General features: G+C 34.3%; 1 protein-coding gene across 2 annotated transcripts in view; it reads right to left on the bottom strand.

Annotated features, from left to right (window-relative positions):
- LOC135086659 (UNC93-like protein) overlaps window positions 1-27,099 on the bottom strand; it is an 85,489-nt gene that overhangs the window by 51,883 nt on the left and 6,507 nt on the right. The window contains exon 2 of one of the 2 annotated variants that reach the window (XM_063981430.1): window positions 295-382. The exons of the other annotated variant lie outside the window; for it this stretch is intronic. The gene's annotated coding sequence lies outside the window, so the exon portion shown is untranslated. The remainder of the gene's footprint in view (window positions 1-294; window positions 383-27,099) is intronic. 2 annotated transcript variants of the gene reach the window in all.

Genomic DNA, 27,099 nt, shown 5'->3' with positions numbered 1-27,099 from the left:
GACTCAATAAAACATTCGGTCTAATGTGATTGTTAGAGTCAGATTCTAAAAGAGCGAGAATTTCGTCGAGTTTGCGCTTAGCGCCAATCAAATTAGAACTAAATAAATAAATCCGGCTCGAAGGACCAGAAAAGTAGCTGAAGTAAGTTTATATCTATAGTCTACTATACAAATAATACGAGTAGAAACAAGAAAACTAGACGTGTAAAAAATATTCTAAAGCTTAAGTAATGTGATCTGATATGCAATCACTCAGTCCTTGTATGTGAATAAATGAATTAAAAGAATACATACTACGTGTTTGTCCTTATCGGAGACCGTAGAATGAAGCCCCGCGGGCGGGTGGCGGGGTCCGGGCGAGTGGCAGGCCAGCCCTCGGCGGCTACAAAGTACAAAGAGAGGGACTGGTTAATGCGGTGACCCACGCCAGCGCACTATGCAACACTCGCTAAGCAACCGCACAGCTAGGAACCGCAACGCAAGCACTTATTAGCCCACTTGTAGAGGCTTACAAATATATTTAACGCAATGTACCTACGCCGATTGAAATTAAATTTGATTGCATGTAATTTTGTCTGAAATTAAATCAGATACTTGCAACTTTGTCAATCGGTCGAGCTTTTTGGACAGAAAAGATTGTTTTAAATAAATAATAGATGTCAAACGTAAAAAATAAGTAACTTATTTTCATGTCCATGTCGCGAAACATTATGTCCAATGTGACATTAATTAACTTAAAACTAGAGTAAAAACTAGTAGGTACTCGTAGTTCCAAGATGTTGAGAGATTTATTTTGTAAAAAGTCCGTTAGAATAATACCAGTGTTTTGCGAATTCTTATTAAAGCGGCTACTGGATCGATGATGTAATCGCACATAGCACATATTAAAAAACTCCAACAAAACATATCGAATCCGGTTTAACTAGTTTTTCAAAGTTACGAATCCTCATAAAGTATGAGACCTTGATTGCCGCGCCGGGAACAAAATCAACGACACGGGCTTCGGTTATGCACAAAAAATAATGCACGTTAATCTCTCTAGACAGGATATGACTGAGTTTTTGTTAATCAAAACTCTTTAACATTGGAACTTATGAACTCCAATTTTTGTTCAAATAAGTTTTAGTGTAGAGCCAAATCAAATACCCACCCAATCATCAACTGATCGAGCTATCACGCATCGATCTAGTGATTGGAATAATCATGCATGCAAAATGCTTTTTGTGTTCAGCGAGTTACCCATTTGTTATCGCTTTTTACAGATTCAAGATGATAATGTAAATGACAAGCATGTGTTCAGTGCTCTTTTGTTCGAGATTCACTTTAGCATTTTGTGAAGGTCGTTTTCCTATTGCTACTCAACACATCATAGATAATATACAGCCGGACACAAAAACTGCATCAAATAATGAACATCTTTCAACACACCTTTTCTTAACCTTATTTTGGTCGTTCTTGATCCTAACGTTTGATGGCCATTTAAAAGAATACTTAAATACTTAGTTAGTCAAATTATTCTTGGAAGTGTTCAACACTAGATAACGACTTAACGACGCGATGAATAAAAACCTTGCAACTTTAACTTTAAAATTTTCTTAACTCTATCTCTCACTTACATGGGTTACATATATATTTATCAAGGGCGATTATAATCAGCATGGCGAATTAATTATTTATTTCCCTGATGTTGATAACGGGCATCTAATAAGCGATGAGGCCAGCTCTATTAACGTCATCTGATAAGACGGGGAACAAATGATTTGGAGTGCGGTGCATTCAACAAGCGACTGCGGAAACCGGTGCATTGTAATAATTAGGCGGAGAACCAGCATTTCTCACCTCTACGTGAAGAATCTCGCCAGTATTTTTTGAACCTTATCCTACAGATATAACGCTTAGAATCAGTTCTCCTCTTTGTGGCCATTATAGGCGCGTGTAACGGTCAACCGACATACATATTAATGGTCAATACATTTCGTTGCAGTTATAAGTTTCAGCTTATTTTCCTGCTTCACAAAGCACGAGTGGGCGTACTCACCAGAGCAAAAAGGTTCTTTTGTTAATACAAGCTCTGGTAATATAAACCCATGTATATTTTTTTATCATGAACGTTTCTTTATCTACAAGCACGGATCCACAAGACAACACGTAGTCTAACTCTTAGAATATAATAACAGCGCTGCCTGAGATGCTCGCAGACCGATACCATCAGCTGACAATATGCAGTTCCGCTTTTACACGACAGTAATGAGCACTTTACAAGTTTAATAGCTTCTAAAGAATAACGTTATCAGACTTCCAATGCCGCTAGTAGAGCTTGTAGTGTATATTAAGTTTACAGAAATTATTTCAATACTGCGAGAGACTTAAAGGGAAATATTCTAAAACATAGAAAGGGCTACATTATATTCACACTGCTACTTTGAGTACATTTTATGTGCCTGTTTCTCAAATGTCACACGTAGCAATTTGAACATTACCTTAATTCAACTTGTTTCAGCATTTTCACGGTGTGAACCCACTCTACAACAATATACGACCGTAGCCTTTAATTTTATGACTAAATGGCCAGTTTATTACTCGTAAATCCAATACCGCACGTTACTCATCAAGGTGACAAAGAAAAATAACAAAAGCATATAAATCCTTCAATAAAATATTTCGTTGATGAATTGTTGCTTACAAGTCAGATAGTTGACATTTTCCTTGTTATTCATTATAATATACTTAATCAAATACCAATACCAATTCGATTTTTTCTTTTTGATGTTACATGAATCAGTAAGTCACGAGACCTGCATGCGTTTGTTTTAATATCGAATGTTTTAATTATTTTTAATAGATTGTTAAAGGAATATTTTTAATTGGTTTATAGGTGCACTTCCATTGATTCATAGTTCAATAAGTAATACAATTAAAAGGTAAATATTATTTACGAGTAGATCTAGATGCAAAGCATGATTTTATTTTTCAATGTCAACTGATCACTTGCCGTGGAAATCAATTAACAGTTAATTGTCCAGTAAAATATCACAATTAATAATACAATTCATCATCCATATATGGCCTGTAGGACTTTTATTTATTTATAATATTGAATTCAACCCTTATTTAATAATCATCTCTACCAGACAAAGAAAAGACAGACAGACATCTTGGCCAACTAATAATTATAAGCACGCTATATTAATAGTCAATTTCCATAAATTAATTTTAATACATATATTAAGAATATACATACGTTGGATTACGTAAAAGTACGCACAGAAATCTGCAATAGGTATAAATACACGCGTGTTTAAACGAGTATTATGATTCATACCGTCACTAAATTGGGTTTTAATTGATATGTTCAAAGTGTGAAGTGTCATTTGATATGTATGACGACCACTTGTTTCGGCGATATTTCGAGTATTTTTAAGGTGACAATGATGATTGGTACTTCATCTATTAAAATAATTATTAAACTATTTGTTACAACAATCAGTAAATCAACAATCAGCTGGTCGTTACAACTAAATGATGATAAATAATAACTTGCTGATTGTTTAGAAATGCGGACGTTTTGTTTTTACAAATATATTCCCGTGTTTATATCTTTAATGGAAATAGTGCCAATTATAATACAAATGTATCGAAGGAAAGAGTGAACAACCTATTAAAACGGATGTTACCTACTTACAAATAAATTATTATCAAAGTATAAATGCAAGTTGAATTTTAGACAAAAGAAATCAATTAACAAACACCATTATACTCGTAGAAGCCAGAATTTCATATTCGTTACCACCTTTTTATAATCCGACATTTATCAAATCTATTACTTCAGGAAACATAGCAAACTGACCTCATAGGTCATCATACTTAATAGTGCTTTAAGCTCCCTCCACAGTATTTTCAAAATGCTGCTTTACTTGCAATAAAGGTCAACCATAGAATAATTAACGAACATTATTTTTTCATTATTTAATATCTCTCCGTTTATTCAACTCGAACGGTTGAGTCATGCAAAATAGTCATTAATTCACTGGCTTATTAATTATAGCAATCAGTGATATGAAATAAGCAGAGCGAATCGATTAAGCCGGGCTAAGGACTAATCGAGGATATCTTGCCTCAAATAGATTCATCTAGAAACTTACTTGTCTTTTTTTCCTTTTCAGTTGACTAATCCCGTTATTTCTTTGTTTCACAGTAGAAGTAGATAGTGATGAAAATATTAAGTAACAAGTGACCACGTTCATCCAATGACAAATATTGTTTAATATCAAGTATCTTTCTTTGCTGCATTTGATGATTGATGGTGGTCTTAATTGACAGTCCCAAAGATTCTGAAGATACGGAAAATTGTCTGACTATTATTAAATAGCACGAAACTATAAATAAACTTCCAAATCTTCTATATATTTTCCAAATCATATAGGATAGACCAATGAAATGGGATAGGTCATAGTCAAAATCTTAACACCAATGACTCTAATGGAAATGGGATAAACCCACATACCAGTAGGTATGAGGTGCATAAACAGAGATGACGCACTTTTTTCAAGTTTTTTCTAACCAATTTTAAATTAATTAACACCTGATAATTATTATAATTAAAAACGCAATATTTATAATTGCTTTCTAAGTTTCTATTACATTTATACCTTACGTCAAGTCCAAAATTAATGTGATTAGTGCATAATAATATTAACATTTTATTTATTTACTTAATTATTATTTTTATCTATGCGGAACAAACCACCTATCCAGTTTTTTGTTTCAACATGCAAGTTTGACTGCTATCACGTATTAATTTGGGAATTCCATGATCTAGCATATAGCGACTTAGCTAGTTGTAATTCATCAAAAAACATTTATTTATAGGGGTGCCTTTACAATGGCGAATTTAACACAACGCCTTCACAATTATGACTTTGGACATCGATTCTAATTCAAAGAGCGTTCACACTATTGAATTGATGAAAATAAATTGATCGTTATCGTCGCCAAAGATAGATTTACTTAATTGCGCTCTTAGTATCTGACAGGGAAAATAAACAAGGTTGACCACACAGGTACGCTGAGCCAAGCCTGTTATTACCAGTCTGATTTACAGGAGCAAAACGAACAAAGAATGGATGTTGTGTCCGTTCAATAAATTCATCGCGTTAGATAGGTACTACTCGCATGTGTTGTTATTATTCATTTTATTCCAAGATTGCAATTGCTGAACCAAGAACATGAATAGCCTGCTGACTATTAAATTATGCCAGGTTAATAAAAATCTATGATTTTTCATGACTCTACAAGATTTTTTTTTACAAAACTTAAACTGAACGCAGTTTTAATCCTCAACTATATCAAACGGGCGGACTACGGACTTGACCAGTTTAATGTGACTTGTTGTTATTTTCGTCCGCTATGAAAACAATCGACTTGACGGTGTAAACGGGTTTTTTATAACGTCAATACAAAATAATATAATAGCTGTAATGATGTCGTGTTTGGAACATTACTGACACAATATGACTTCAATTCTATCTGACGGATTAATCATTTGGTTGTAATGTATTAAAGTCCTTATACACAGTTTTTGCTATAAATGATAAAGGTAGTTTTGTTCCGATCGAATATTTCGATAAATAGTAAAATGATCCTACCTTTTACCAAGGATGAAAAGGTCATTTGAAGTTATAAAATATTCATGACTCCCGCATAACGTATGAACTAACGTGTGTTTTATGTACGTGAAAGAATGTAAATAATTAAATATAATACTTTTAAAATACATGCAACCTAACGAGGGAAACCTCACCCTTTTTGAAAGAAAATAAATAAAAATAAAAATTCTTAGCTTTTCTGGCTGTTGGTACTGTGTACATTGACTCTATGGATAGTTTTTGCCGTTTACGAAACGTGTCGAGGTAAATTACATTGTAAGCACCTATAATAAGGCAATTTAATCTATAGTTTAACACAAGGTACCACGTTTAAAAATATCATCGTAAGAATCTAAAAATAGTTGAAAGAACAATGAACGGGGAAAAACTGAAAACATGCTGAAAAACATTGACAACACGAATGTACAAAGTGACAACTACAGGAACTATATTATTACAGATAAGTTATTTATGACTTTGGCTTGTCCAAAGTTCCTTATGGGTACGTATGTCTACGTACGTACTTACGTGTGTTTGATATGTCACACATCAATAAATAAATATAGGGAGGTACTTCGGTCCACCTGTACTTGGATGCGGACAGCGTAGGACCGGTCTAGTCTGGAAATCCTTGGGGGAGGCCTTTGTCCAACAGTGGACGTCATTTGGCTGAAACGGAATATAAATCCAGATCCTCCGGGAACGATGGGAACACAGGAATAATAGCGGGGGCTTCCGGCCACTGGGACCGCAATTAACTGGGACCGCGGTCCCAGTCGCCGGATCCGTAAAAATTAAATAATATTCTTCCGGCAACTGGGACCACTCGTAAATGATAACTGAAATGAAAAAATGTACAGTCAAACGAAAATTTTTTAGGTGTAATAATTGAAGAAAAATCCTATTTAATTTAAAAACATCATTTATTAATATACTGGTCAAAACTTATACCGCGGGATTATTGTTCACGTGAATACTTTTATTATTTTTCTTATTAAAAGTATTGGGAAAATAGCGTTTTCAGTATTAACGTGTTCAGAAATCTCAGATCACCTTCCTTAAGCTTAAAAGCTTGCCTACTAATAATGTAGTATTTGTTATTTATATCCCAGTGTAAGATTGTAGTCAAGTAATAAAAATGATTTTATAAATCAACCGTGTTGCACAGTCGGCTTTTTTGTAACATCAATCCACTAAGTCTTGGGTGACGCCATTATAAATTGGACTTGAGTCCCATAATTGAGATGAACATAAATTTTAACCGGGCTGTCTTAAAAATAATTCTGCGAACTCGAAAAGTTACATTAAAAATTAACGATGTATAAGTAGATACTGTAGGTAAACCAATTCATTTCACCTTGGGTAGATTGAATAATTTGAAAACGTAAATATAAACTTACGTGAGTGTGTGTTATTGAATATGCTATTGAAAATTTTCCAAACTTAAAAAAATCACACTAAAAACTGTTTTATACTAGACGAACTCTAGATGAACGTAAAAGAGGACCGAACTGAATACCAAGACGTCTAGTTTGTATTTAACTTGATCGATTTGTTTCATATTTACTCGTATAAACCCTTTGTTAATTAATGAAATCATCAGGAATACTACACTCAATGTGACATTTCCTAATAAGGTACCTACCGAGGTGATTTGTATTAAGTTTTTGTAATTGATTTAGTTATGTAGGTAACCTAGATGCTGTGCTAGATGTATTCAACAATGACTTAATAATTTTATCTAAATGTCACGTAGCTGACAGTAGTGACAAATCGAATAGGAAATAACATGGTTAAATCAATGGTTAAATCGCATGGTAAGCTTCGGATATTGTTGTTACCCTACTTTTAACCGTTACTAATTCCAATTAATACTCTCCAGTGCATTTATTGATCTTGAACATAAATCGAAACGCCATTATGGTTTAACCCTTAATTCGCTAGCTGGTTTTTGTAAACCTGCTTTACACCGGCAGTATTGTGTGCGCGCTCACGTTTCAAGCTTTCACAGTTACATCGCAACATTCTGTTCATCAATCATAAATATCAGCGAGAATAATCAATTTCGTGAAATTACTCGAACCGAAACAGTAAAGTGAAAAGGTTTTTTGAGATGCACTCGACTCGGCGAATATCGGAGAAGTAGTGAAATATTATTTATTGTCGAAGCACAGAGACTTCCGTGTACAAAGTTAATTTAACAGTTTGTTTTCGCGGTCGATAGCCTGAAGGGAATCCGATTGGCGATTATTAATAGGAGAATCGAAGAAACCTCGGAGTAAGCGGTTGACGTTCGATCGAGATAAGCTTTTAAATTCTAGCGAACGACGTGCAAAAAATGACTTAAAAAACTGATACATACATGTTACAAATTGTCGGAATCCACGTGTTCGAACTTTCGTAAAACTTGGCCTTAAATATTTACCGAGCACTTTGTTTTAGAATTTATTGAACGTAAAACGTGTGTTTGTTTTTTTATAAGTGGACAAGTGCGAACTTAAAGACTACAGGCTTCTACAGAATGATAAGGAAAAACGTTAGATTATATTAGCTGGCTTTCCGCCCGCGTGGAATTTTGTCTGTCACAGAAAAACCTTATCGCGCGCGTCCCTGTTTCAAAAACCGGGATAAAAACTATCCTATGTCCTTTCCCGGAACTCAAACTATCTCTATGCCAAATTTCATCAAAATCGGTTCAGTGGTTTAGGCGTGAAAGCAAGACAGACAGACAGAGTTACTTTCGCATTTATAATATTAGTATAGAAGTACTCGATTAGAATAGATTGCTCTTTTTAGTTATAGGTACAGCTTACACGCGCTATGTAGGTACGAGTAAGTGGAAAAGTGGGAAGAGTTACTAACAAAGATCATACCTATAAAAATAATCCTAGTTTCTATAATATCAGTTCAGCAGCAGTATCAGCTCTGTGGTCTCAGAAACAGCACGTGTAACTCGGCCACCAACCATGGATTCAGTTTAACACGGATTAACCTATTAGTTTTAATGACAAGACAAGAAGATTAGAAGAACAATATTATAGTAATCTAAACTGACTAGTCGCAAACATTAAATGTTGTGAATAGTCTTGAAGGATCCGTCGCAATTTTTGCTTTATCATTTACTCTTATTGGCAAATTATGGTCGATAGTTACACATATTTATCTTAATGAGTCTAATAACATAATGACATGTTTCAAGGGCTTGTATTTATCATATTATAAGTGTCTCATTTAAAATAGGAATGATGCTAGTTACGTATAATGTACACATCTATTTAAACGAAATTACACATACTCGTAGCAATATTCATTATTATACTATGATACTGGGATTGACACGGCAGTATCGACTTCTTTACATCTTTAACATAAGATTTAAAATCAATTAGTTAAATTAATTATTTTACTCGTATGCTAGATTGATTTGCTGTTGACTCTTCATACAAATAAGTAACATAAAATAGAGAATATCTTTAGTCAGCTATTTTGTATATTAAATGAAATACCTATTTATGACATGACGACCTATAATAAAATTGTTAACTTATTTTTATTACAGAATGGTAGGGATATGTGTGTCTTAAATACGAAAATTGCTTTAAGAGTTTGCGTACTTACAAACTTGAATCCCGCGTCACGTTTCTTTACATGTCATTTAGATTTCTACAATTCCAGTTTGGTTCAGTCAGTGTTGTACAAAAATGTGGACTGCTCACCAGCTGCAACGCAACGTTATCAGTACATATTTGTATGCGAAGTCACTAAAACATTATTTTAATAGTTCTCGGACGTGATGTTTTCCAGTACTAATTTTATCAATGAAAAAAAAAATGTTAACGAGGCGTTAGTCAATATTTACAAAGACACTTAGGTATGTTCTTTGTCACACAAACTTGATCTTGTCGATGTTAACTTGACACACTAACTTACTTGAGAATACACTTATTTAAGCTTTGCAATAATGCACACAAAGTTAAAAGGCTTTACCTCTATTTCGCATTGCGTTTGTTGTGCTTTCTCACAAATTAGTAATGTTATATGGCGTGAATTAATAAACTATTTTTAAATTTAATATTTTTTATGTTTTAGATTTCAACGGTAACGTACTGGGATTTTCATTGGGAAAAACCATCGCTACACACTGTGCAGAACACTGTCGTCTTGTAACATATTTTTTAACTTATACTTTTTAAAAGGAACATTTAGATTGTGTTCATGATTTTATGTAAAATAAAAATTGTACCTACACATCTACATATGAATTTCAGTTATATACCCTTTAGTGCATCAATCAGAACAAATTACAATGTTTAAAACAAACATAAATTAACATGTCATTGATTCATCTTTTTCCCATACCATATATAAAGTTTTAATCAGCCAAGTTGGTTTTAGCTGCCATAATAACGGTTCAGATTGTTTTATTACCTATGTTTGCAAGGCCGCAAAGAACACTGGCCTTCGGGCTAAGTGTCCGACTGCTTTTCTAAATAATACATAAATATCTTCGAGTGTTAAAAGGATAGGCTCCGCAGACTGCCTCGTGGTAAAAAAGCAGCTCGGAGAAAGTTAACGTGAAATTTTTGCGAGTCTTGGGTAAGAATACCTATCTGTTTTCGGTACAAAGGAACTTTGCGTTTAATTTTTACTGTTACTATGGGAGAATCTTTCGTTTATTATATGTTTTATAATGTTTCTTTCTTCGTATGGACAACTGGAAAATGGCACAATTTTTCAGCAGGTTTTTGAGATTATCTCGGCTTGAGGCGACGGTTAAATCGATTGATTAAAGACAAAAAGGTTATTAAAAAGGGCCGATCAAAGCTATGAAGTCGAATATGTTATTTAATATAAATTCTGTTAGTTATCAGACATATCATATAACATGTGTTTATCATCACAATGTCAAAACACGAGCACCGCAATCATATTGCCGCAACATAGCTACTTAACGTCAAATGAGCCGATCGTAGAAAGTATTGTAACACGCAATATTTACTGAAAACATATACAGCTTGTTGTAACGTTATCGGTAACTTTAAACTATTCATTCATGTAACCTTTTTACTGCCTATTGGATAACTGCGGTAACACCAAACGGCGCTTACCTACTTTGAATTATTATAACATTATTTCTAAGTAAGAAATCGTTATAAATATCTACTTCTACGAAATGTATCAGAGAATCAACTCACCTGCCTTGTTCTGCATAAAAAAAACATAAAAAAATAGCGGTTAGGTTCGAGCTATCTCTACTTGTAACGGTTTGTGAAGCTTTGGACAACTATGTCCTTTCGTTATAAAGTGTCGGTTTAATAAGTCCCGCAAAGTCATTAATTGGGTATTTAAATTCAATATCACAGCGCGACAGTATTTTTCATTAGTACTTAAACAACATGCAAAAGGAAGTTTATGGTTATAGACCAAACCTTATTTAAATTCGTGTTAATCGGTAAATAATATGTCGAATATCATAAACTAAACGAATAACAAGTAGAAAAATAGTTTCTGTTATCTAAATTAGTTCATGAAAATTCGCGGGTTTTCAGAAGGTTCGCCTTGGATTTTCCTGTTATCAAAGCCATTAATGCTCGCGTGCGCCTACGCAACAACCACAGGTTTATGGCGCTGTTAAACTAACTGATATACGCGGGCATACGATTTCTGGCTATAGGAAAACTGCATGTTTCCAATGAAATTTGACGTAACATTCCTAGAATACCAGAAATAATTTAAAGATAGAGATGTAATTTTCAAACTCCTATTAAATAACACTTTCTTCTTCAGCTTAAAGTGATAATCAATACTTTTATATTTAATGATTGTACACGCACGTGTAGTAGGTATCTATAACGAAGGCTATATCGCACGCTTACTTTTATTTGTTGTCAATACTTTCAATCAAATAAAAGCAAAACCACAAATCCGTTCATAAACACTGGAAAATTAAGGATACTTACACAAAATTTGTGTTGCATTTGTTTATGATTTGAATGTTTTTAAAATGAGCAATAAATACCTACCACTCAGGCTATGTTTACATTAATCTATTGTTTTTATTTTTGTTTCCAACTTAATCTGAGCATGCCCCAAAATGTTACAATGAACAAAAATGTTTCCGCCACTTTAATTGAAGGGAAATACCAATCATTATAACAAAATAAATTGTCAATGAATCATGTCATCTGTCTGCTGCAGGTGATTATACCAGTTTCTGTAATTCTGGCGTTAACAATTAATCAATTAATTTAACGATAATGCAGTGTTTTGCGTTGAAAATCTAATTAATCTCTAAGTAATTTATAATTATAGGCAGGGGATACCGAGGTGAGTTGTAGCAGAGCAGAGTTGTGACATTGTCGATATTTTGGAACTTAATATTAACTACAAGCGAGCTCGTAACAGTGCGCGTTTTTAGTTCAAGTCTAGAGCTAGCAAATACGCGCTATTGCGAGCTCGCTGATAGTTAATAGGTTTACAAAAATCGACAATGTTACAACTCTCCTCGGTCTCCCCTACTTATCTAATTGCCTTGTGAAGTCTGGACTGCTGATTGTGCCATGGTTATTTTAAACTCGGATGTCTATGCTAAGTGTATTATTTACGTTATTCGTAGAAGCGTTTTAATATTTATTTGATGCAAAACGTAGTTCATTATGAGTGCCATTCACCTTGCCGTGTACTTGAGACCGACAGGAAGCGTTGGAGATGACACACGAAAGTTTGATTAAATCCATTAACTTTGGGAGTCACGTGTTTCTGATATTCGCTGAATTAAACTCTGAAAATTATACACTCAAGTCTCACGATTTTAACATCAATGTTTTCTTGATGTAATCAAAAAATTGGGGACAAGAATTTATTTGAACATAATTAATCTGACATTATGTTAAAGAAAGATACATTAATATTTTTACAAAACTCTAAGTCATCTTTATAATTCTTTTATTATTGCCGTTCTACGTATTAAAATGCACATTTAAGTTATGAGAAGTGTTATAAATATGATGTTATCTTTCTATTTAAAGTTTTCTTGCAAATAACTGGCTTGCGTCGAGATAGTAAAAGATTAAAAGATACAAAACGAGCCCCTAAGGCTAAGCTGGATCTATATATATCTGGGCTATAAATACCCGGGCTGGAAAGTAGCGCCGCTAAGTGTGCAGCGTGTATTCGCTCGTCTTGAGGTGCTTGTCGCGGTACCGTTCGCCTCCCGAGACTGTCGTGAGTGCCGCGTGAGTAATTGAGGTAAAGCCGACCACAAACTGGCGAGAGCACCCTGCGATGGGTATTAATTACTCGTTTTAACATAAGCCGTAAAAATGTCGCTTAAAATGAGACCACCGGGTCAGTCAATATCGTCGATACACATTTACTTGACTTATCTTGCAGATAACTAGAAAATTATACCTAAACGTTTAGACATCGCAAATAGTGACTTCATAGTTAAAGGTAGATAAACTGAGCTAGATAATTGAGAATATTGTGATTAATATTCAATTAACAATATTAGGTGATACTTCAGATACTTTTAAACTTGATCAAAGGTTTTTTAAGTTGTCGGTCAGTTTACCAGCAGCCTTACGAGTGGCGCCGAGTACATCTGAAAGTGGACGCGGACCTGTCGCACTGTTTACTCCGTTTAGGGTCGCCACTTCAAAGTTATCACCTTCACTTCGTAAAAAGTTAAGTATAAAAAATACTTATAAACCGCTGTTGATTAGTCATAACAATAGATATGGCTGATTGTCTTATTATAAATTCCCGGGCATTGTTTCGAGAAACGGGGAAGTTCTGATGTAGAAAAATAAGGCCCAACAGGATCGTACACTGTGTATAACGTCCGGATTATTGATCTCTAGATCCTGCTAAGTCAAAATCGATAGAGAGAGAGAAGTGAAGATTGTGTGACAATACATGTTCGGAGAAGACCCACGGGGTACTGCATGACAATTTCAAGAAAATGTAAGCCTGCGCTTCACGTCTGGGCTCTAATTTACAAATCAAATATCTCCAGACTACGTTCAGCACTCAGTGCAAGTCGGAGGCCATTTTGAAAGATCAAAAAACATTTTTTAAGAATTCCGTTATGAATTGAACTTGGACTCATGCAGAAGATGATGAAAATTATTTAAATAAATACTGACAAATTGGGATCACTGGTTTCTTAGCACGTTCCTTAGTATGTGAAAGACCCGGCAATGATGCATGATGCAATGGAACCTCTTCACAAACGTTGGTACAAATTTATAAGGATAATAAAGCTGTATTTTCATTGAACGTCCTAAATTTTGATTCGTGTAAATAGTAACTATGGCACATGTATGATACAAATCAGTGGATTTGTTTGCAATACACGGTACTTTTGTACCGAAAAGATACCGAAATGTACATAGAGATATACACAATCAACATTGACACACTAACGATTTTACTCTGTCCCCAATCATGCTACGAGCACAATGAAATGTATGCAAACCCATTCAAATTTTGACCTTAAACCAATGGTTTAGGCACTAACCTGCATACATCTCTTAACCTAAGATTGTAGAGTCATTGGTACACATTTTCTTAGAATCTCTTTACTTGAATTAGTTATCGTGCTTTATCTTACAATAGTTCTAATCTAATAGACGTTAATAAGAAGATATTATTATTTAATATCTTTAAAAGAGTGGCAGTTTATGGAACTGATATAAACGTAGGTATACATAAAAGTGTTAAGTTCAAAATTGTTTGAAAGCGAGAACTGCGAGTTTAATTTAATGACAGCATTTAAGATGATTGGACTGTTGTGGATGTTCAAAGTTTATGATTACTTGTTAAAACGAACTTGCTCAAAGGTTATTTCATCCTTTGGAGAGCTGTCTAATGAAACAGATTGCATCAGCAATTTTAATTAATTAGCATACATTTATTCTTAAGATACGAAGAGCCGTTAATTTCCTAATTATTAGATGATATAGTATAACACTATTTTCCAAATAAAGTAAGGTAAATAAAATATTTGTTTAGTATACAAAACCGTATGTTATGTAATTTTAGTTGTCATAAGACTGCCAGTAAAACCCTTTATTTGTATCTAAATTAATAATAAAACGCCAATCACATTTTCATTGTCATAGACCGAAAAGCGGCGTTGATTTTCCATATAACAAACACCCATGCTCGCGCATTAGAATTAAGAACGATTGGGGAAAACACAGATGTCGGGTTGAATCAGAAATCTAGACTTTCGATTGCACGACGGGTTGGCGCGGGAGTCGTGTGTTGAATCGAACGCGGCGCCTGCGCCGGCCAGCCTGCGCGACCGGTTACGCGAACCGCCTAGGGCTGTTACCCGCCAAGAAAATTGCTTGCCAAACCAAAAATAACTTCTTTATTAAAACATTCTTCATGTAATCTTTGCGTTACTAAAGATTTACAAGTTTTTGCTATAACATTGGGTACTTATATCCTGCGTCCCTTGGGACGCGTTTTTGTTTGTAATAATTACTTGGTAAACGATTTAGGTAAACAAACATAACTTAATCAATAACAGAACCATGTGATACATGTTAAAAAGAAATAAAAGCTTAATGTAAAAATTTTGAAATCGGTTTTCCCCGATTGGCTGCCTTTTCCTCTTACGTGCCAATGTGAAAAGAATTCGGAATTTCATGTCATAATATTTTTATTTTTCTAATTTGATCATTTTATACCTTTCCACGACGTTATGGTTTAGATAAATGAACAATAATATCTTCATATTTTTTACTATAACTAAGCAATGATGAGATGCTGGCCACATAACGGGAAATTTACACTTTATCCTTGTACTTTTCGCACGAGACATCAATTGACTGCGCGAAATCGGCCGACTCACGCGCATAGTTTTGAGCCGCGCACGTTACATAAACAAAAGTAACGCAAGTGTGGGCCTTCGACCTCGAAACCATGCATATAGTATACAGGGTGAATATATGATCGACTAATTCCATAAAGGCACCACGTAATGATCGACCAAAGTAAGGGACATTGCCCAAAAATGTAGCAAGCTAAGGCTGTGCGTACGCCATATTTGTCGCAGAATAAAAGGTGGAGGAAACGGGTTCTAGAGTGGAGATCATGTCTCGACAAAGTTGTAAGACGAACCCAGCTCGATGGACAGACGGTCTTAAGAATGACTGGAGCTAGATGTAAAATGTTTAGAGCCTTAGAAGGCTACAGCGATGGATATTTCCTGATATGATGATGTTGATCTACGTAATATAAAGGTGACAGCAAAATAAATACTACCTAAGAAGTACATTACACATACTTACTAGTATTATGTTACAAAATTCTTCGGGTTATTTAGATACTTTTTTAACAATTCGTTTTTGTTCTTCCTTAATTAGAATTACTTTCAATGAATCTTGTTCAGTTCTATCTAGCTGAGTTGCGTTACGAATAAAGATAATTAATTTTAGTAGATCCAGCATGCTATTAATCTTTAACACATTAATGTAATTACAATTAATTAATATGGCCTTAAACTATCAAGTCTAAATCGTTGTAGGTCAGAATAATACAATCAGACTCTAAGACAACGTTTTACTGATAAATCTAGCAACAAGGGGTTACAGAGTTCCTTGGGAAAGGGAGAGCACTAAATATATACCCCCAAGCGTAGATTTCTTACTGAAAGTTGTATGAAACAAACGTGTCCATTAACGTGTTTAATGTACCTAATAGGTATTTTTTATCTTCAATTGTTTTTGTATACTTAACGTCTATCTTAATTATCATGGACACAAATATTTAATTCGTAATGTTTAATGTATTTGTGCGCCCATAATTTTCCTTGTAAGTATTGGCAGGAATGATAGATCTGATGAGAAGTGAAAAAATAAATATTCAAAGAGGACATAACATTATTTTATGTCATTTCAATAGACGGCCACGTCCGCAGTGACTTTTGACCTTTTTAGGTAACCGCATAAACTAGCCGTAACTATTTAGAAGACAGAAACGCACGTTGTCTTAGGGCACTTACCTACTCACCAGTCCTGTTGTCCGAAAAGTATCCGCCCTGTTTTTTTTTAAGATATTCCGATTTATTGATTGATTATGATTAATCCATTGAGATTAGATGCGAAATACTAAAAACCTGAAAAAGTAACTGTTGTCGTACATTTTGAATGCCAATTAGATGCCCAATTAATAAAATAATAAGAGACAACTAGCGAAACTAGATGTTTTAGATTCAAGATCTCTATCCGCCACTTACAACTCTAAATTAGGTAAAGTTGATAACGAATGTTACATTGTCTATAGATTAAGCCTCAGCTGAGCTGGCCACTGGCCGGGTACTTTTCGGACAGACGGCGCAGGAGTTGCGTTGTGACCGGCGCGGCCATATTCTGCAAGGCTATTACAGATTCCGCACACGGCGCACGCCGAAACAACCTTGTTGCAAGGCTCTTTCGGTATAACCCGACAACAACACTAATGAGCCTGCGTAATGTGCCGATGACTGCCGAAACAAACGTCACCGGCGCGGGCGCATCCGTGAACTTCATTGATATTTTTGATTGTACGACTTTGACGTTGTTTTGACCGCGTGTGAATTGCATTGGCTACGCTAAGTTTGCCCAAGGTTACGAGGCATTATATCAAGATAATTCTATTAATCGTTGCATTTGAGATGAAACCAGACAGAAAAATACAGATAACGCTCATCATCACGCGTTTGCGTTGCTTTGTTATTAATTAAGTAGACGTCACATGTAACCACACACCTGTATTTATTATACGTATATTAAATTTTAATTTATGTCTTTTTTCCGCCTTTTTGCCTATACACTTAACATAAAATCACCAACTGGAACGATGACGACTTGGCGGTATTAAGGTTCTTTAAAGTAAACACCGATTGTTTTTATAAGATCCTCCTCAACTCGACAAATACAGATTAGCAAGTTTACTTACTTAATTAGTATTCATAAGTATTCAAACGAGGATTTTAAAGACTAACTTTTTTTCAACGTCAACATATTATACAGTGTATTTTTTATTAATATATTATGTACTAGCTTTCCGCCCGCGGCTTCGCCCGCGTGGAATTTTGTCTGTCACAGAAAAACAATATCGCGCGCGTATTTACTCACCGTTTAGACCTGGACTACGACAAACATTTTAAAACCAAAATCAGCTCAATCGGCCCAGTCGTTCTCGAGTTATAATCAGACTAACGAACATCAATTCATTTTTATTTATATAGATAGATAGATGATAGCTAGCGGCCGCCCGCGACTTCGTACGCGTGGATCCCGTTTACCCTCTTCATCTATCTTCAGCGGTTAACTCCCGTTCCCGTAGGAATTTTGCAATATCCTGTTGTAACTAAGCTTTAAGTTTACTAAGGTACCTGCATGCCAAATTTCAAGCGTCTATCTTACGCAGTTTAGATTTTTTCATACATATGTTTTTTCCCGCTAACTCCCGTTCCCGTGGGAATTTTACGATATCCTGTTGTACCTAAGCTTTAAATTTACTAAGGTACCTGCATGCCAAATTTCAAGCGTCTATCTTACACAGTTTAGATTTTTTCATACATATGTTTTTTCCCGGTAACTCCCGTTCCCGTGGGAATTTTACGATATCCTGTTGTACCTAAGCTTTAAGTTTACTAAGGTACCTGCACACCAAATTTCAAGCATCTAACTTAAGCGGTTTAGATTGTTCATACAAAAGGATTTTTCCGCTAATTCCCGTTCCCGTGGGAATTTCGGGAATTCCTTTCTTAGTGCACCTCTACGGTACCTAAACTACGTCCCTTCCAAATTTCAAGTGCCTACGTTTAGCCGTTTAGGCTGTGCGTTGATCTGTCAGTCAGTCAGTCAGTTTCTCCTTTTATATATTTAGATAGATGTAAAGGCGACATTCTCTGTAGGCACGAGTATACCTAATACTATGTAGTTGATATAGGTACATGACGTGATCTGACACGACTCATCTCGAACCCCAGCTCAACGTGCGATTGTTGTATTTTTTTGTCAGCGAACACTGATCAATCAATCAAATTAACGCTTTGATCTTACGCGGAAAACAAAGTTTGAACAAAACAATTTGATTAAATTTGACCTAAAAATAAAAATAAAAGAACACTATAGTTAAATATTGTGTCCGTAGCGTTTCAAAATTTGTAACTGTTAACACTTCTCAACAGATTATTATTAGATCTTGGTATTAGATCGGAATAGATAATTATTTATTATGTATGTTTTTGTAGTAAAATCGCAACTACAACTACACAATACTTATGATGCTCCAGTGATTCGCTGAATATACCGGAATCCTCACAAAATAATATCAAGAAAATAACATTGATTATATGGTGATGACAGGTGAAAATGACAAGTTTCTTTGTGACGTAAAAAGATAAAAATATAATGATTGTTTACCCGAATCCTACATCTGAGTAAAAAATACGTCAAGCTTATTCAATTGTTTCTGTTAGGTATACTTACCGAAAAATCGCGATGAAAAACGACCAATAGAAAATGATTCTTGATAGTCATCTCGGATCCTTGAATTCACTTTTTATAGATTAAGCACCATTAATGTGGCCATTGTTTTCTTTGTGGTGTTACCGCAAAAAAGATAATAAGGCCCACATTCGCTTGCAAATTAAGTATGTTTTACGGAAAATGCTTCTGGAAAACTTTTCTTAGGCGACTCTACGAGATTCAATGTACCCAGTAATTTAAATCTTTAATCATGGCAATGTGAAGGATTTAACTCGGGAATATAATCCTCAAAGGCGATCTGTGACATATTATGTTATATGAACTCGTTTAGTAGAATAGTTTTACTTGGTGACAAAAACCCTGAGAACGAGCTTCACAAATGTTTGTGAGCAAAGGCATACGGATTCAATAGCTCGCCAAGGTTCACGTTTTGTTTCATCGAAAACATTTCAATCACTGCACGCAAAGTTAAGGACGTTTGAAATTCGTCCAGGGTTACCAGCTTTACAATTTTTTCATAAATTTTGTATAAAATTATACTTAATTGTATTGTTTATGTAAAATAATTATTCCATCAAAAAACAAATGAAATAGTTAAAACACACATTTGAATGTATGCTAATCGAGTGATTTCTAATGTTGCGGTCACTGAATCCATTAGGTTAATTATGGAAAATTCAATTCAGAAAATTCAGCCATATAATTATTATTTTGGCTGATCCTAACGTAAAAATATATTTGACCTAAGGAAAAATATGGAATTGCATCATAAAATTTACAGAAAACGCGGAAATAGATGAATTAATACCTACTCCAAATTAAGTCATCTTTAGAAAGTGATATGTACTTATAATTTCATAATCTCTAGGACATTCATTTTCCTGTTTCGACTGCATTCATCTAATGGCATAAAATGTTATGAAACATTACTATTACTAGGTAATAAAACCTTCAACACCACTTCCAGTCATTTCAGTTAAAAGCGTGCAAATTTTCCCTGTTCGAGGCAACCCTGTGGTGAATTTGTGCTACAAATTACATGTCAGCCTATTAACTAGCCAAATTCCAGGTCGTTCCACCTGCAAACAGCCGGAAACTGCGAATCGGCTAGATTACAGGGCTAGCTGTAAACACAATTACGTTACTGTTGTAATGGTAAACCAGACTGAGCATGCGCGGACAGCTAGCAGTGGATTATGGAAGCAACTAATGGCTTATCCCCGCCACCATGAAAGGGAAAAGAAGAGGTGTGGTGACGAGCTTACTGCAAGGTAATAATTTTCATGTAAGCAATTGTCAGATACCAGTGCCTACTTCTATGTGTCTCCATTAAACCAGGGTTGTAAAGCACCTGGTTATTTTAACAGTTTAACTTAAAAAATAATTGTATAAGGTCCTGTCATTTGCATCCCTAATATTACGCAGCTGTAAAAACAGTTCTGATTTATCACATAAGAAGAATGAACTCATTTTTTTAACATCTGTAAATTATTCATTAATTTGCAATTCATCACACCCGCATTTTGTCCTATGTACCTATTAATGAAAATAATTCCTTAGTGTACGTACACACTCTAGGTTAACACACGCCTACGATTAGGATGTGTTCTGACTAAACCTTCAACCGCAAAATGTAAGCGCGCGTTTGTTCTTTTTGTAAACAATTTTACTTTTTATTAGGTAACACTAACAAGCGTGTAACAACGATTGGGTGGAACGTAACAAAAGACTCTTATCAATACATTTATGAGTGGAACACGAGGAAAGTGGTAAAAATAATAAAATATGTTTTGTCACTTGTTTTGTTAATTCATTGCATTAGCCTACAACTTTTTAATAGTTTTGATGATTAACAGACCCGCTTTACCTACCTATGATTTTTTTTTTGGGTTTTACGTTACGTTTATTACTTAATTATTTTGACACCCCCCACACACTCACAATATAGGTAATAAATTCGTTTTGAGAATAATCTAAACGATTAACGCCAGACACTGCATGACTGACATTTGTTATTACAAAGCGATAAGATTCGTGGATTAATATAAAGGATTTAATTAAAAGTGCCTCTCAGCAGGACATTCATCGTTGATGAATTCTATCTTTGTAATTCTCTGTAACGTTCACCGGTCGTCTTCTAACTAAGACGCAATTCGCTTTTTTGTTTATTTTTGTTTCTATACATTTAAATTAATCTATACTAGTATTATGAACCTGAAGAGTTTGTTTGCTTGAACGCGATAATCTCAAGAACTGCTGGTCCGAACCGATTTGAAAAATTATTATTTTTGTGTTGGATAGTCCATTTAAAGAGGAAGGCTAACATCGCCAATAGCAGAGCAGTAAGAATTTTATTGCAAAAACGGGAAATATTATTCAACCTATTTTCACGCATTACGAAGCCGCGAGCACAGCTAGTATTTAATAAAATTTAACCATAATAAATATTTAAAACACGATTAATCTATCCGTAGTAGGTAGAACGCGTAAGTGACAACAATCTTGTGGTCTAACAGTCAAAAGTACTTATTTAAGTATCAAAACCCCAAATTTATTTATAATGTCCTCATTTACTTAATAGTGCGTATTTGATGTAATTTATAGTTTTAAACAGGTGGAATCAGATCGCGTGCCTCATATTTTGCATTATGCTGTTTGCCTTTGATTGTGGTCTTCGGTGACGTAATTACACTTATTATTTCTCGATAATTAATAGCCCATATAAATATTTGACTTTGTTGAAGTAGTGAATCGACGATATTGTAGAAATTTGTATTACAAGTTGCCGTGGGTGGGTACTTGAAGTAATACAATTACGTACTTAACATTTGAATTTTAGTGTAGTGCTTATTACTATGTAGGGTACACGATCAAGCCCTATTTAACCGGTGATAGCCGTGACCGGTAAGGACTTGCGTTAGGTGATATGATTGTTTCACTACTGCAAATAATTTTGTAACACTGTCCAGATTTGGATGCCAGGTTCTTTTACGCACTACTCAATAAAAGTAACTTAATAATAACTTAACATCCAATTAAAAAAATCATTGATTCTGGTAGCAAAATACCATATAAAAAAAAGTTTTAACAAAGTTTACCTTAGTTTATTTATTTCTTCAGTAGGTAGGTACCTATTTATTCAAAGCATAATTTGATATTAACCGCCAAATAAAAAAGATTGCATAAAAACTTATCGTTTCGATAACACGTCTAAGTTTGCGTAACGTTTTCGCAGGATATCGTTAACGAGATCATAAATACTTGCAAACATTTACATTCAAAGTGTACATTCTCACATTTGTCAAACAAAACAAGGATATAGGGTCTATCCAAACCTTGACATAAAACTTTTCAGCGATATGACGGCCAATTAGCCGACTGCAGATAAGCGTATGCGGCGTTGCACTTGTTGCATCGCCACGTCACGACACGACACGGACGTCACGTATTGGCATTAAGCCTTCTGGCTTATGTCAATGTCAGATATTTGTGATGACACGTGTTTTATTATTAGTATTTTATTTACAGAGGTATTTTTAACAAATTCTGAAAATTTGTAGACGCAATGCGTGCAAAAATTTTGTAATAGCTATTTATTTATGTATTTAATTCCATCTATTGAGGTATTGGCTTTTCGTAAGACTGATCGAATATCGGTCCAATCGGTAGGAATATTAAGCAGTTACTCAAAACAAGATCTAAATATATCTTCCAAGTTTGGACATTCGAAAAATGTAACGCGCTAGTAATGAGTTGTTACTAGTTAGTGACTGTCATTCAAAGTAAATGAATGCATATTTTTCATAATAGTCACGTGTTGTCCCACACAACCTGCCGCATTTGGTACTCATTTAAAATTTTACCTTATCCAAACCGATTAGGATGCAATTTGGCATAAACACTGATTGGTTTCAGTGTTTTACGAACATAGTATTGAACTGGTAATGTGCGGTAACATTGGACATAGTCGTTGACTTATCAAGTTTACTAGCACGTTTAGTGAATTTGGTCATTTTTGAATCACTAACTCATAAATAGGAGGAAAACTATTCAAGATAGCTTACACGTTTCGAATCTAGATAGTTAGGTAAGTACTTAACTCGTTTATCTTAATTATAATTAAGTGAAAATGTTTGCGATATAATCAATTTAAGTTTCTAAGTTATCTTAACAAGAACTTGTGAAAAGTAGCCATAAAGCTAGATAAGGATCGTAATGAAGGATAAATCAATGTTATTGTCGGCATAACATATTATATTATACCTAATACAGCAATAATGTCACGATAATCATTTTATTTATTAAACACGCGATCTCAATACTATTGACCGTTGAATTGGTTAGGATTTAATATCGGTTTAAAAGTTGATCGAGGTAACGTTTGAAAGGATTAATAAATGTGTGTTAGGGGAGCATCGGGTGGCGTGTACCGAGAGCTAATCACTCAATCTGTCTCCGTCCAGGCTACTACATCAAAAATAACGGTTGGTTTGTCACATTGTGTCAGTGAGACGTATCCATCCTCGATCTCGTCTCAATGGTGGACCCTGCTCAGTCGGTCTAAATGATGTCAAGTTTATCTGTGCCAACTTAACGGTTGCCTTTTCCTTAGGTATTTACTTTGTTGAAGTTCTACTAACTCATTAGCTTTAAGAGGCAGCCTTTTAGGATGCTCGTTTACCGGCTGCATTGTGTTGAACAAAGCGATAATGAAGTTTATGACAGCATTCAGTTCACACAAACTGCACATCCTACATTATTTGCTTACTGACTTTATTATTCGAACGTGACAGGTGTTCTGGTATTATTTTTCTCCTTAGAACATTTTTTATTATGATTCTGTTGTATGCGATTAGTTAATATTGTAGTGACTCACTGTGAGGTTCTCTGATTCTGAGCATTCTGAGCTAATAGATACAAGAAAGGTTCCATTTCATTTACAAAAACAATTGAAACAAAACGCCTAATTAATTTCCTTCACAATTATTGATTTAATTACATCCGCATCGAAGGTAAGTACGAGTATTAGTATTCTAATTCGACAATTGGCAAATAACGAATCTTGAAGAAGTAAATCATAAGGAAGTAATTAAAAATAATATAGAAGGAACGGAGCTAACGGGAATCTAATACTTACCTACTACTTACTTCGCAAATAAAATATTTATTTACTGAGTCAGAAATATTCAATATGCTAAATAATAAGGTAAAATCAAGAGTATTGACTCTACTTATCAGGGGCTATTGTAATGAACTTTCATTGAAAAGGGTTCAGACATTATCCTTTGTTGCATTACAATCATAAGGGAAAAACTTCAAGGAAACCATCTAGATCTATCGTATAGACATAGACTAGTTAGTATTCCGTGGAATGTTTTCGTTAGCAAAATAACATTACGCATTGTAATTAGTCATTTGTTATGGCTTAGTGTGGACACTAATTTTCAGGATTATCTTCTCCCGCTTTTATCTTTTGGCTCCTATTAAACTATAAAATTAGGGTTTAACAGCTCAGTTAAATGGCCATTTAAAAAAATTAAGACCTTTAACGTGGATAAGCAAACGAATAGTGCGACCAGGTTCAGTGTTTACAAACTCAGCTATAGATTACGGAATAATTTAAAACCACGCGTGGCTTCGGAAATTTTCTCAATACAGTATCTGGCGAATGAGTCATTCGCTTGAAAAAATATCAATAATAACTTTATACCTACGTTGTGACATGTTCATTTACTCTAGATAATATAGCATAACTGTTTATTCAGCAGGAAACACAGTCTGATTAAATTAGAATGGCAATACTGGTGCGGTTGGCCTCAAGAAGATGGTTTTAAGGATAGATGCAAATATTTCACAGCCAGGAGCGGAGTAGTCGGAAAACTGATTGATTAAATTGATTACAATCGATTAGGTCGTTAAATCTAAATGACAATCATTATTATTCTAGGTAATCGTTACTTAAATCAACTTAGTTACTCTTTGAGGGAAGTATGTTATATTAAATATATTACAGACTGACATTATTAAATAAGTAATTTGAACTGCCTCGGTAACAAAAGTCTGCCTTGGTATTACCTACTTATACGTACGGTTTACAAAAAGGTGTACAATTAGAGACAAGTAGCATAAGACAAAGTTTTCATAACATCTAGCTAGACATAGAGGTATAAGTTTACTTTTATCTCATTCAATAATATGCTTATGTAGGATTCTTTTTCTTACAATTCTTAGCTAATATTTGTAAGCGAGTCTCATATCTAATGAGACTCGTGTCCTTACAATATGATGACTGGAAGACAATTAGTAGGTATATCTTATACCTACATTTAAACGAACAGCTAGTTAGTAATTACTTTTATTGTCATACTTAATGAATGATGAGGCCGCAACTAAGAACACTGACAAATCAAGTTTATCTAATGAGGTTTATTGTAGATAATTCGTCTTTTAAACCGAAAACAAGTTTAATTAAGTGACAAAATTGTTCGCGAATATTGCTGAGGTAGTTAGGTGCATCTAGTACTATGGTGACACTATGGTGGTACTATGGTGCATCTATTTATTATTGAAATGATTAATTCCTGAAAACTTTACGAAACATTCAGTTAAGGAAATATATGCTTATAATAAAATGCCATTTTTATTATAAACAAAATAACTAAGCATTTTAACATTGTTTACTGCCTACGGGAACGACACATTACATTTGTTTCAACTTAAACGAGTATCTCTTTATTGAATCACAACAAACCTCTATTTAGTGGATGTTAAAACAGATAGGAAGACAAGGTAATGAATGACCAAAGAACAATAGCAAAAATATTCGTTGTTAATGTGTTACGTCGTTAACAACGGGTCAGACTGACTGGCACTGTATCTCTAACTTAATGAGAACTACCTATTTTAGTTTATAGTCGAAATACTCAAATCTTAATCCGACGTTAGGTACAATAAAACTGTAATTTACGCTCTAAAAATACACCATTTCAATCATAACTTTGAAAATGATTTAACCTTAAGCGTGTTAACGATATGTTTATGTTAACTATGATTAACGTCTGTAGAATCCTTAGAAACACGATATTATTACGTCTGTTGTATTTCTTGCAACTTGGTTTGATATAATATTTTCATTCAAAATGTCAAGCGTTTTATCTCAGATATTGATTATGCATGTCAGTTTTTATAAGCAATTCTAGCCAATTACAATACCGATGTTTTCAATTCTTGCTAAGGTTTATATCTTCTTCATAATTATGTTATCCATCAACGACACAATTTTAAGCACACATTCTACGATGTGATCTTAAGAAAATGATTAAGAATATGAATTCAACCTCGTAAAAATTCTTTTTGGTGAAATAAAAATTAACTAGACTTCCTTTTAAGATTGAACGGCTTAGGAAGTGGGGCGACGCGATTGTAAAAATCCACATTTAATAGTCTTTAAGATAACCGAAGTACGTAATTATTAATTTAAGAACCAGACCGAGGCGGTTCGATCGTAAAACCGTTAATATACTGACTTACTGACGGCTCCGACTGAACAATTAAAAGGGTCTAAAGTTATTGGGGATTTTGTAGAGACGGCGGTATATTCTTTCAACTTCCCTACTACAGGATTTAATTCAGGACATACATTCTAACAAAACGCGTGTTAAGATGAAGACTGGTTAAGCTTAATGAAACTGTCAGTATATGAATGAGAGTAATTCCCTTACTAAAGAGTTAATAAAGCTTAAAGGATTCTTTAAATAGGTATAATAAATGAACACTTATAGCCATCAACTGCCGATGATTTCTGGTAAAATGTTATCTACCTACATTCGAACTTTTATTATACCTAGTACCTAAATGTCGGAAATCGTCTTTTTATGCTAATATCCGAAAAGTACGAGTTAAATATTGGTAATCGTATGTAGAGACTCCAGCCTAAGTACTACGGTTCGTGAAGATTGGAA

Source organism: Ostrinia nubilalis, chromosome Z (assembly GCF_963855985.1).
Source record: "Ostrinia nubilalis chromosome Z, ilOstNubi1.1, whole genome shotgun sequence".
Taxonomy (NCBI): domain Eukaryota; kingdom Metazoa; phylum Arthropoda; class Insecta; order Lepidoptera; family Crambidae; genus Ostrinia; species Ostrinia nubilalis.
The sequence above is the reverse complement of the archived record's forward strand: the minus strand, read 5'-3'. Positions and strand labels throughout refer to the sequence as shown.